The 12,524-nt window shown below is 47.2% G+C and overlaps 1 pseudogene; it reads right to left on the bottom strand.

Moving 5' to 3' along the window:
- The window catches only part of LOC138771856 (NXPE family member 2-like), a 31,904-nt pseudogene extending 24,938 nt beyond the window's left edge, over positions 1 to 6,966 (bottom strand).
- Positions 6,967 to 12,524: the final 5,558 nt, after the last annotated feature.

Genomic DNA, 12,524 nt, shown 5'->3' with positions numbered 1-12,524 from the left:
GTCCATGTAAAAAAAAAAGTAAAAAAGTGTTTTTATTAATAAAAAATCCCCTCCCCTAATAAAAGTCCAAATCACCCCCCTTTTCCCATTTTATAAATATAAATTAATAAATAAACAAATAAATAAACATATTTAGTATCACCGCACACGTAATCGCCCGAACTATTAATTAATCACATTCCTGATCTCGCACGGTAAACGGCGTCAGCGCAAAAAATTCCAAAGTGCAAAATTGCGCATTTTTGGTCGCATCAAATCCAGAAAAAATGTAATAAAAAGTGATCAAAAAGTCGTATATGCGCAATCAAGGTACCGATAGAAAGAACACATCATGGCGCAAAAAATGACACCTAACACAGCCCCATAGACCAAAGGATAAAAGCGCTATAAGCCTGGGAATGGAGCGGTTTTAAGGAACGTGTATTTGTTAACAATGTTTTGATTTTTTTAAAAGCCATCCGATACAATATAAGTTATACATGTTATATATCATAGTAATCGTAACGACTTGAGGAACATGCATAACAAGTCAGTTTTACCATAGGGCGAACGGCGTAAATGCAAAACTCCCCGAAATCAAAACAAATTCGTTTTTGTTTTCAATTTGACAGCGCAAATGATTTTTTTCCGGTTTCGCAGCATATTTTATGGAAAAATAATGGCAGTCATTGCAAAGTACAATTGGTTTCGCAAAAAATAAGCGCTCATATAAGTCTCTCGGTGAAAAAATGCAAGCGCTATGGACTTTTAAACATAAAATGGAAAAAGCAAAAGCGCAAAAACGAAAATTGGCTTTGACCTTAAGGGGTTAATATTGCCTAATATGTTTTTATGGGACTAGGGGTTGTTGTGATAGAATAAAGAATTGATTTGGATTAAAACTTGGTTGATTTTTTATAAGGTTATTGTAGTAGAATATTAGGATACTAGTTTGAGCCATCAGTGTTTGATGGGAGGGGCTCCATCCAAAGGTCATGCAATATACAGCAGTGCTCTATACCTGGAAACAGTTGTAACATGCTTTGTGAGCACTAGATGGCACTGTTTAATAAGTCAACAGGACAATGTATCTTGAGCGCTTCCTAAAGACACAAAACGTTTTCGGTGGGAAGCTTACATGGTTGGATTGTTTTCTTCAAAGTGACCACAATAAAATTTTTATGTAATATGTTTGAGAAGGTTTGGGGACATATGGTGCTCTATTTGTGTTCCAATAGGAAGTCTAGTACAATGAAGATCAAATACAATAAAATTGTTACACCTATTACTATAAAAATAATGGTGTCTATAAACAAGAAAAACTGTGCCAAATGCTATTAATAAAACACCTGTAACATAAGGGTGGATTAAACAGTTCTAGAAAATTCATTCAAATGTAAGGCTGGGTTCACACTGCGTTTTTGCAATCTGTTTATTTTTTACATCCATTTTTGCAAAAAAAAAAAACGATGGAAAAACAGATGCAATTTTGTGCATCCGTTTTGATCCGTTTTTTCCATTTACTTCTATTATAAAAAAAAAAAAGTGTCAAAACGGATTTTTTTTTTTTACGTACACAAAAGCGTTCTTATTAGACTGGGTTTTGCAATCCGTTTTTTTCATTTGTGTTTCCAAAAAAACAGATGGAAAAACGAATGGAGAAACGGATGCAATTGTGTGCATCCATTTTGATCCGTTTTTCCATTGACTTCCATTATTAAAGGGGTAGTGCGGCGCTAAATATTTATTCACAAAATAACACACATTACAAAGTTATACAACTTTGTAATGTGTGTTATATATGTGAATGGCCCCCTTCCCTGTGTTCCCCCCCACCCCGGAAGTGTGATGCATACTCACCGCATTCGTGTCGATCCCCGGCCGCCATCTTGTGACAATATCTTTGGGAGGCCGGACGAACCGCTCCAGCTGTCCCTCATGCCGCCCCCCCCCCCTCTGCCGTGTCATCAGCTGCTAAGCCGCGATTGGTTGAGCACAGTTATGCAGCTGATGACGCGGCAGAGGGCGTCCAGCATGAGGGACGGCCGGAGCGGTTCGGCCGGCCTCCCGAAGATATCGTCATTGTCACAAGATGGCGGCCGGGGGTCGACACGGATGTGGTGAGTATAATGCACCACACTTCTGGGGTGGGGGGAACACGGGAAGGGGGCCATTCACATACATAACACACATTACAAAGTTGTATAACTTTGTAATGTGTTTTATTTTGTGAATAAATGTTTAGCGCCGCACTACCCCTTTAATAATGGAAGTCAATGGAAAAACGGATCAAAATGGATGCACACAACTGCATCCGTTTCTCCTTTAGTTTTTCCATCAGTTTTTTTGCAAACATGGACGAAAAAAACAGATTGCAAAACCCAGTCTAGTTAGCTTAAGGATAGTAGCATGGGTAATGCAGTCACGCAAGCTTCATTCTGTGTCACGTAACAGAGACAGACGTATAATTTAAGGGTCCTATTAGATCAATAACAAGCACCAATCTGCTAGATAGGTGCTCATTTACTGAGCTATTACAAGGCTTGATAATCGTTTAGCAATATATATATATATATATATATATATATATATATATATATGAGCACTCTCTGTCCAGGGAGAGAGGGGTTACAGATATGAAGATATTGCCTCCACAGTTCTGTCCCCTAATGTAAGCCCCAGCCTGAACTGGATCTGCCGTGATTTGGAAGGTGAGGGAGACGTCCTGGGTCAGTGTACAGTGCTGTAGACTACGGTATGCAGACCATGTTGTGATGGCTAGATGATAAGTATAGAGGCATGTTGGTCGTGGTGGTATGGTTGGGGGGGGGGGGGGGGGTGGAGGAAATGAGGGAATACAGTAGTTTGCCATTAATTAATTAGAATTTTGTAGGTGATTATGAGACATTAATGAGGCTATAAAAGGTTTATTAATATAGTCAGTTAGAAGAAGAGTTTTTCTTTTTCTTAAAGGGGTACTCTGAGTAAAGGTTAAAAAAGGGGAGAGCAAGGGGTGATGAGAACATGATAACTTATCTGTGCTGCCACTAGCTCACTATCAACCTCCGGTGTCCTGAATCTCCCAGGTTTCTGTGTCGTCACAACACCGAAGGAACTACCACTTAGCTAGTCACTGACTGGCTAAGTGGGCATTTCTGAGAAGTTATGTTACAGGAGTGGGAGATATAGCTGCACTGCAGGGGCACTTGGACAGGTAAGTATCACTTTTTTTATGTTCAACACACCCTGCCCTCACTGTTTTTTTTTTTACCCTTTGCCCAGAGTACCTCTTAAATTTCTTACAAATGTTTTGTTGGTATAATAACATTTTACTAGAAAAGTTTAAAAAATGAAAGCTGTGTTGTGATTGATGACTGTTTTGACCAATGAGGTACAAAGCTCAATGTTCACAAGACATCTAAGACCAGCACAACAGCAAAGCGGCCCCAAATTATGATGCTCCCTCCACTATGATTCACACATGGAATGAGGTTTTACTGTTGGCATGCAGTTTGACATACTGTTGTATCATCCATGCAAAGAACATTTTCACTGAAGCCCTTGGTATATCCCTGTGGTCTAGGTTGGATTGTTTTGTACTCTGTGGTTTTGTTCCATTGAAATTATTCCTGTTCAGAGATATAGAAAAAAACATACTTACCTAACCATATTCCCCTGGCATTCCAGCTTCCGTTTTGCTATGCCTGGTCCCCCAGGTTGCACACTGAAGAGCAGAACTTGCCACCTCAGCCAATCACTGACCTCAGCGGTGTTCTATCTCAGGGAAGCAGTGAGAGATTAGGGGACCGGAAATATCCGAATGGCAGCTTTAGGAGGGTGCTAGGTATGTTTATTTTTTACAATACCTCCCCTCCTCCATTTCAGCAGGGTCCAGAAAACTCCTTTAACCCAAACCCCTTTTGCCAGTTACCTTTCGGAGACATCATTAACACAGAGATTCAATTACATTTTATCCCTGCACTGTGGATGTTTACTCAATGTGCTTATTATATATGTTTCATTGGTTTAGTTACATTGTCTTTGCCTATTTTTGCCAGATGGCATTTTTATTTTATTAATAAAGCAGAAATCCAGGTAACTGTATTGTTTTTTTGTAGTTTTTGTGACCTGGTATTTAGCCCATTCTACTTCCTCTACTGTTATGTTAGTATTTAGGTCCATCTACCCTGATGGAGGGCATGGTCATGGAGGTAATCCAAGAACACTTGAATAGGGATCTTAAAAGAGGCAAGAAGGACATTTCTAGGAATACTTGTGGAATATATCATGTCAGGGTACATGGATAGGAGTAGTTCTATTTGCTCTGAATTCTATGAACTGCAGTGTTTGTCATAAAGTTTATGAGCTCAACTTTTATTTCGTTTATTGGCTAATTGTAAAATTGTGGACTGTTTATTGTGTTGGCTATATCTAATTTTGCCACCTTGAATGCTTATACATCCTCCCCCCAGGGATTTTACTATCACCATATTACAAAGAGATATAGATATAGATATAGGTCTATTTTTCTGATAGTCGCCAGTGTAATAGGGCCAACCATTATCTCTCCTGTCCTCCCTATACACTTGTACATGAACATAAAGCATGGCCGAAATTCCCTGTGTTTTCTGCAGAGAGGTTTTTTTTACACTGTCTAGTTTGTGTTTACTACAAAAAAATGTGCTAAAATGTGTCACGTAGAAAGGGGTATAACCATCTAAGACTCTTATGGCATATCCACAGAATATGCCATAAGTGTTCACTAGATGTGGGTCTCACCTATGGGACTTATAACTATCTTCAGATTGAGGGCTCCCTGACCTGTTTTCTGCTACCAAAAGCAGTTGGGAAGCCGAAAAACAGCTTTAGGCTATGTTCACATGGTGTATAACACCGGCTGTTCTGTGACATGTCAGTTTTTCATGCAGTCAGTTGGGATCCCGGACGGAGCTTATACTATGTGTATAGACTCCAGCTTGGATCCCATTCATTCAAATACAACGTATCTTGTGCATAAATCATGTCCGTTGTTGCAAATTGCAAATACATTGTGTGAACATGGTCTTAGCAATTTGCGTAACTTACATTGATTTTGAAACAAGTTGTGCAAATGGCCTCGCCCCACGAGTTGCACTGTTTACATACATTCAGGAGTTGCAGAAATGTTAATGCTTCTGAATTAAGCACAAGTAGTTGGTATAAATAAAAAGCAGTTTGTAATCAGAGTAAAGGCCATATCACACAGCACGATTAAGAGGAGGAAGCAAGTGCCGAATCTGTCTGATCCGTGCTTGTGCCCTCCTTGTTCCCCGCGCCTCCCTCCCCCTTCTCCCCCCGCCGCTTGCTGTCTGTGTGTTTGGGCTGTTTTTTAAATAGGGATGCCAATTTCAAAACTGTAGTTTTCAAGTTAGGTATTCCGCCCCCAGTGCAGTAAAACGCCTCTTTTACATATCTAATAAACTACAATGTTCCCCTGAAAATAGACACAGACTGCATAGGGCGCCTGTGCCTAGGCCCCCCATAAGCAAACCACGCCACCACACTCCACCCCCACCCAGGTGCATATGAAGCTACTGTATGCACATCTATTTGTACTTAAAAATTTCCACCTTTGCAGTGTTTTGTGCAAACATTTGAGAGTGCCGTTTAAAAAATTGACTTTTTAACACAGGTTAGACTGGGTTCACACTACATTTCTGCAATCCGTTTTTTTTTCAAAAAACAGATGTAAAACTAATTAAAAAAACGAATGCAATTGCGTGCATCCATTTTGATCCGTTTTTCCATTAACTTCCATTATATATATATATATATAAAAAAAAAAAACAGATAAAAACGGATCCGGTTTTTTTAACGGACACAAAAATGAGGTCGACTATGTTTTGTGTACGTTAAAAAAAAACGGATCCGTTTTGATCCTTATTCTTTTTATAATAAAAGTCAATGGAAAAACGGATGCACACAATTGCATTTGTTTTTTTCATCAGTTTTTCATCCATTTTTTGCCAAAAACTGTTAAAAATAAACGTATTGCAAAAATGTAGTATGAACCAAGCCTTATCTCTACCGGTATTACACAGCATGGCTTAGATATACTAGATTCACACAGGGTTGCTTACATATCAAAGTGACTCTTCACACATCCCTGGTGTGTCTGGGTCCCCCGCCACTTTCGCAGATGAACTTGTCTCTGCAGTGACAGCCTGATCAGCCAATCAGTAACAGAGACGACACAGTTATACACGAGTAAGAAGATATAAGGGCACTCACCATTCAATGCAAATAGTCTTTATTGATGATCTTCTAAAAACATGATTAGCAGACGGCGAGGACGCCGTGCACCTCCAGGACAGCTGTTTCGCGATATTCGCTTCGTCAGGGGTAGGAATAACATCTTTATTAATTTCAATATACCTGAAGCATTATATCAACTTTGACAACTCTGCAATACCCCTTTAATGTTATGGAATTGATGAATAGAGGAAAACAAGTACACACCATCAAGTGTAATAATATTTATTTTACCTGTTAAACAGCGGCCTCTCTGTGCTGCTTAAGAAAGTGACATTTCGGTTGAAGGACTGGAGAGTAGCTAGTGACTCACAATGGAAATTGTCTTGCTTGATGCAGTAAAATGTCTCGTCCTTTACAGGTCTATATTCACAGACTGTCTGAACAGCACCCGTCCGTTATAGGAATGGGTGAGGCCTGACTGTATGAGGGGGTCCCTCCATGCGCTCCCTAGCTGGGATCGTATGGGCCACCAGGAAGGGGTTAATAGCTCCCTCAATGTTCCACCTCTGTTCCCCTCCCCCTTTGGGATAACTGGGCTGTTAGGAGGCCAATACCTGTTAGCCCCCGGGTTTTTGGGCCAATCAATGGGTTTGTGGGCAGATCTCCCCTCCCCCCTATATAACACCTAGCTGGCCCGCGCTTTCTCACTGACCTGCCTTCTCTGGAGCGGTTTGAGAAGCGGTCTGCGTCCATGGCATCGGCTGATGAGGATCTGCGTGCTGCGCTTCAGGCGCGTGCCGCCTCGGAGGGTGAGGGCTGGCTCAGCCGCTTTCTGGCTGGGTTCAACCCCCCTCCGGTTAGCTGTGAGCAGAGCGGAATGGAGCGGCGGTCCGCGAGGCGATCCCGTGCTCCTGTGCGCCTGAGTCCCAGCCCCCAGCTTCCGGTTTCCGGCGGGTCACGTGGCAGGCGGAGGAGAGGAGTCTCGGCAGCGTCTTCCCCTGCGGCCCGGTCAGCGTCTCAGCAGCGTGCCGAAACGGATCCCCGGCCGGCGCTTTCCCAAGCCCCTGAGTCACAGCTAGAAGGGGACACCTCCGGAGGTTTGTCACTCACGGCAGTTCACAGCCTGGCGCCGTGTGAGGCCCCAGGTTCTGCCGTAGCCTCAGCCACTATCTTGGAGAGAGGGGCTGCTTCTTTTCTACAGCCCATCAGGCCCGTTTTATTTAGTACCCCAGCTGCGGTGCCAGTTAGACTTCCCTGGTATAGAATGGGGAGCCAGGCCAGTATTTCTTCGGGGGAAGCCCCCCTCCCGTCAGCCCAGCCCACACAAATGGAGGAAGCATCTAGAATGTCCCAGGCGGAGGTAGCACCCCCTCCATCATCTAGTGCAGGGCCTGCACCGCAGGGTATGGGGCAGCCCTTAGGGCAAACCTTCCCTGCTGGCATCGATAATGGGGCAGGACCCTCATGTGCTGTTCCCCCGGCCGGGGTAGCATTGCCGCGCGCTAGCACGTCCCGCCATCGCTCCCGCTCCCGTCGCCCCAGACGCAGCCGCAGTAGATCTGGATCATCGTCTGCATCCCAGGATTATCGGCGCCACTGTCGCCGCAGATCAGCTGGTTCTTACCATCGCCGCTCCAGTCGTCGATCCAGGGTGTCCGGTAGTTCCAGACGTTCTAGATCCTCCCGCTGGCGTTCCCCGTCTTCTTCGGAGGTTTCCAGCGCCTCTGAAACGTCTGCCCAGCCCCAGAGGGATCACCGTGGACGCAGGGCGCCTTCTCCTCCTAGGTTCCCTGCTTTGCCTGCAACGTTTCCGGTGGAAGCCCCGATTCCGGATCCGACTCTCCGGTCGGTACCTCAGCGTTCTCCTCAGGTGGTTCCGAACGCGTCAGGAAGCGGTGAGTTTAATTTCACGGGGGCCTGGGGTAGCGGTGGTTCCAAGGAATCCGATGTGGTGTCAGTTTTACAGTCTATATTGGGTAGGTTGCCAGCGGCAGCACTGGTGCCCCCTTCAGGGTCACCAGTAATTAAGGCCCCCCCTCCCCTGGCGGGCTTACACGAGGATTCCTTTTTCTGTGGAATCAGCCCGCTGGGTACGCACCTTGATGTTGAAACGAGGGAAAAAATTTGGAGCAATCAGTATGTTGATATATGGTCCTTGGTGTCTGTAGATCAACATACTGTTGACAAGGAGAGGCGTCCTTATTCGGACAGCAACGTAAAATTTACTGACAGAAAGCCTCGGGTGGCTAAGACCTTGAACAATTGGGTTCAGGCGTTCTCAGTCCTTGGTTGCGTTATGGGTCAAAAACACCCGGAGCGTTGCTCCGAGCTTTTTGTATATTTTGATAGTATATACAATGCATACAAGTCTCACGGAGGCTCTGCCTGGTGGCGGTATGACGAGGACTTCCGTAGGCGTCTGGCGCTCCAGCCGGACATCGGTTGGGGAGTTAGGGCCACGGATGTCTGGCTGAGGTTAATGATGACCCCCAGAACGGCCCCCTTTCTTGGCCCGGCCACTGCCCAGGGAGCGCCTTCAACTTCAGGCGCAGTGGCCGTGCGGAGACCGGGCGCCTGCTGGCTCTTCAACGAGGGTCACTGCAAATTTGCCGGTATATGCAAGTACAGGCACGAGTGCTCCTCCTGCGGCGGTGCTCATGCGGTCGTACGATGCCCCCGACCCGCAGGTAAGCCTGCCGCAAAAAACCCTGCGGCCGAAGCCAAGGACGCCAGTGAACGTTCTCGCGATGCGCCCTTGGCTAGAAATATACCCCAATGAGAGCGAAGCAGCGATAGTTCTTCAAGGCTTCACTGAAGGTTTTTTCATTCCTTTTCTGTTTTCCAGTTTGCCTCAGTTTTCGAGCAATCTCAGGTCGGCGCGTGAGCACCCTCAGGTTATGAGAGAGAAGATTGCGAAGGAAGTTGCTCTGGGGCGTATTGCTGGCCCCTTCGACGCCATCCCTTTCGATAACCTGCGGGTGTCGCCGCTTGGCGTTGTTCCGAAACGAGAGGAAGGTAAGTTCAGACTCATTCATCATCTTTCGCACCCTAAAGGGACGTCGGTAAACGACGGTATACCGGAAGATGATGTTTCAGTCTCTTACGTTTCGTTTGACAGAGCGGTTATGCTGGTGAGGAAGGCGGGCCCGGGTGCCCTCATGGCCAAATCGGACGTGGAAGCGGCTTTCCGATTGCTCCCCGTTCACCGCGAGTGTCACCATTTGTTAGGTTTTCAGCTGGACGGTTTTTTCTATTATGACATGTGCCTGCCTATGGGCTGTTCCATATCGTGCCGCTACTTTGAGGTTTTCAGCTCCTTCTTGGAGTGGGTGGTGCGATACGAGACAGGATCAAATGCGGTTCTGCACTATTTAGACGATTTTCTGTTTGTGGGTCCTCATGGGGATCATTCTTGTTTGCATTTGTTAACCACTTTTCAGTTTTTCATGGACAAGTTCGGGGTACCGTTGTCCGAGGACAAGACCGAGGGCCCTTCCACTCGGCTAACCTTCCTGGGTATCGAGATAGACACGGTGGAGATGGTTTTCCGCCTTCCTAGCGACAAGCTGGAGAAAATGTGTAGCTTAATTCAAGGTTTTTTGGCTGTGAACAAAGTCACTCTCAGGCAAGTGCAGTCGTTGTTGGGCAACCTAGTTTTCGCTTGCCGAGTCATGCCCATGGGGCGCATTTTTTCCAGACGCCTGGCCATGTCCACTAGAGGGGCAAAGTGCCCGGGGCATAGAATACGCCTTACAGGCGTTATCAAGGCTGACCTCCGGATCTGGCTCCAATTTTTGTCCCACTACAACGGACGTACTTGCCTGATGAGTGAACGCATGACGAACCAGGAGTTAGCTTTCTTTACGGATGCAGCTGGTTCCGTTGGCTTCGGGGCCATATTTGGCAATGAGTGGTGTGCGGCAGAGTGGCCGGCGGCCTGGGGGGCCCGGGGTCTCTGCGGCAACCTTACGCTTCTTGAGCTGTTTCCTATAGTGGTTGCGGTGGAGATCTGGGGTCCTCAGCTTGCCAACCGTCACATTTGTTTTTGGTCCGACAACATGAGCGTTGTAATGTGTATTAATAATTTGTCTTCTTCTTCCACACCCGTTGTTAACCTGTTGAGACATCTGGTTCTTCGTTGTCTTGATTTTAACATTTATTTCAGGTCCAGTCACGTCCCGGGCGTGGATAACAGGGTTGCTGATGCTTTGTCTCGCTTTAATTGGCAGGAGTTCCGGAGTCTTTTGCCTATGGCGGCCGAAACGGGCAGAGAATGCCCAGAGCGTCTATGGAACTTGGTGGACCTGAAATGATGTCTTTGGTTGCAGCGTCGGTCTCTCCGGCCACATGGCAGCAGCATGGTAAGGCGTGGGAGGAGTGGGGTGCCTTGGTGGGCTCAAGGGATGTCGTCCACAACTCGAATAGTCGCCTGGAGGTCACAATGGAATTGTTGTTGCGCTTGCGGCAGAATGGCGCGTCGGGTTCAGTTGCGCAGCGGAGGCTAGCTGGGGTTTCCTTTTATTTCAAACTTCTAGGTTGGGAAGATGTCACGCGGGCGTTCTTAATCAGGCAAGCGTTGAAGGGATGGAAGAAAGAGAGGGTCTCTGCGGATGACCGTAGGCCGGTTTCTTACCAGTTGCTGGCTCGTTTAGTTGCTCATTGCCCTATCGCTTGCAGATCTCCTTATGAGACTGCCCTTCTGGCAGCGGCGTTTGGTCTAGCCTTTTTTGGGGCCCTTAGGGTGGGTGAGCTCCTTCCGCTGTCTAAGAACAAAGCTGGAGGGTTAATGGAGTCGGATGTGGTTATGGGAGATAGGGCGGTCAGGGTTCGGATCAGGAAGTCCAAGACCGACCAGCTTGGTCAGGGGGCCTGGCTGCCGTTATGGTCCATTGATGGTCAGGTGTGCCCGGTCAAGTTGGTGGGTGAATTTTTGCGAGTTAGGGTCCCGGGTACTCAGTTTTTGCTGCATGAGGATGGGACTCCCCTTACAGTTTACCAGTTCAGGTCTCTTTTTCGCACTTTGCTTAGGGGGTTGGGGCTCAGGGCACAGGATTACGGGACCCACTCATTTAGAATCGGGGCGGCCACGGAGGCAGCCAGGGCAGGCTTGTCTGAGGAAACGGTCAAGAGGATTGGCCGGTGGCGCTCCGGCTGCTATGCGCGATACGTTAGACCTGAGTTATTATAAGTACTAACTTTGTTTTCTTTTAGGGATCGTGCCTCCCTCGGTGTTTATAGTGGGCCATTCCTACATATTCCGGGCCGGTCAAAGGGCGGAGGTTCGTCCGGGAGGTCGGAGCCTTGGTTTTAGGCACATCCGAGTGTCGTGGAGGGGGATCCGTGGATTGCGGTGGCAGCAGGTGCTCCCGGAAGTCATGGCCTTCGCGGCTGCAGCTACAGGCCCGGTCATTCTCGTAGTTCATGCTGGGGGCAATGACCTGTGTCATTGCAAAATAGGCGAGTTGGGGACGCTTATGCGGGCGGATATAGAGCGCATTGGTTCCTTATTCTCTGAATGCGTACTCGTATGGTCGGAGATTGTCCCTCGCTTGTTGTGGCACTATGCCAGAGATCCAGAGGCAGTGGAGAGATCTAGACAGACGCTTAACGCCCGTATGTCCAGGTTTGTCAGATCTAGGTCTGGAGTGGTCGTACGGCACCGCCAGCTAGAAGGGGGGGGTAGTGGGCTGTTGTCCGACGATGGAGTACACCTGACGGACATAGGGACGGACATATTTTTGTCGGGCCTTCAGGACGGAATTGAGCAGGCACTCTTCCTGTTGGGTGGTGGTCGGAGCCCTGTGTAGGCACAGAGCTCCTTCGTGGCGGGAAAAAAACCTGTTTGGCAGTTCTGGGGAATAGCTGTCGTACGTGTACGGTGGGAGTCCGCCGGTGGCACCCCGAGGCTACCCCTTAGGTTGTTGGGCACTCCAGTGCCCGTGGTTAGTAACGGTTATAAATGGTTAAATAAAAGCTGTGGCCGACCATCACCCAGCAAAGTAAGCACTGTGTCTGTCTTCATTTCTGGTGGCGTTAGAGTAAGTTGAGTTTTGACATGGAACTCTATACAGTCTGAACAGCACCCGTCCGTTATAGGAATGGGTGAGGCCTGACTGTATGAGGGGGTCCCTCCATGCGCTCCCTAGCTGGGATCGTATGGGCCACCAGGAAGGGGTTAATAGCTCCCTCAATGTTCCACCTCTGTTCCCCTCCCCCTTTGGGATAACTGGGCTGTTAGGAGGCCAATACTTGTTAGCCCCCGGGTTTTTGGGCCAATCAATGGGTTTGTGGGCAGATCTCCCCTCCCCCCT

The sequence above is a fragment of the Dendropsophus ebraccatus genome, chromosome 14, assembly GCF_027789765.1.
Source record: "Dendropsophus ebraccatus isolate aDenEbr1 chromosome 14, aDenEbr1.pat, whole genome shotgun sequence".
NCBI lineage: Eukaryota > Metazoa > Chordata > Amphibia > Anura > Hylidae > Dendropsophus > Dendropsophus ebraccatus.
This window is presented reverse-complemented; position numbering and strand designations above follow the sequence as displayed.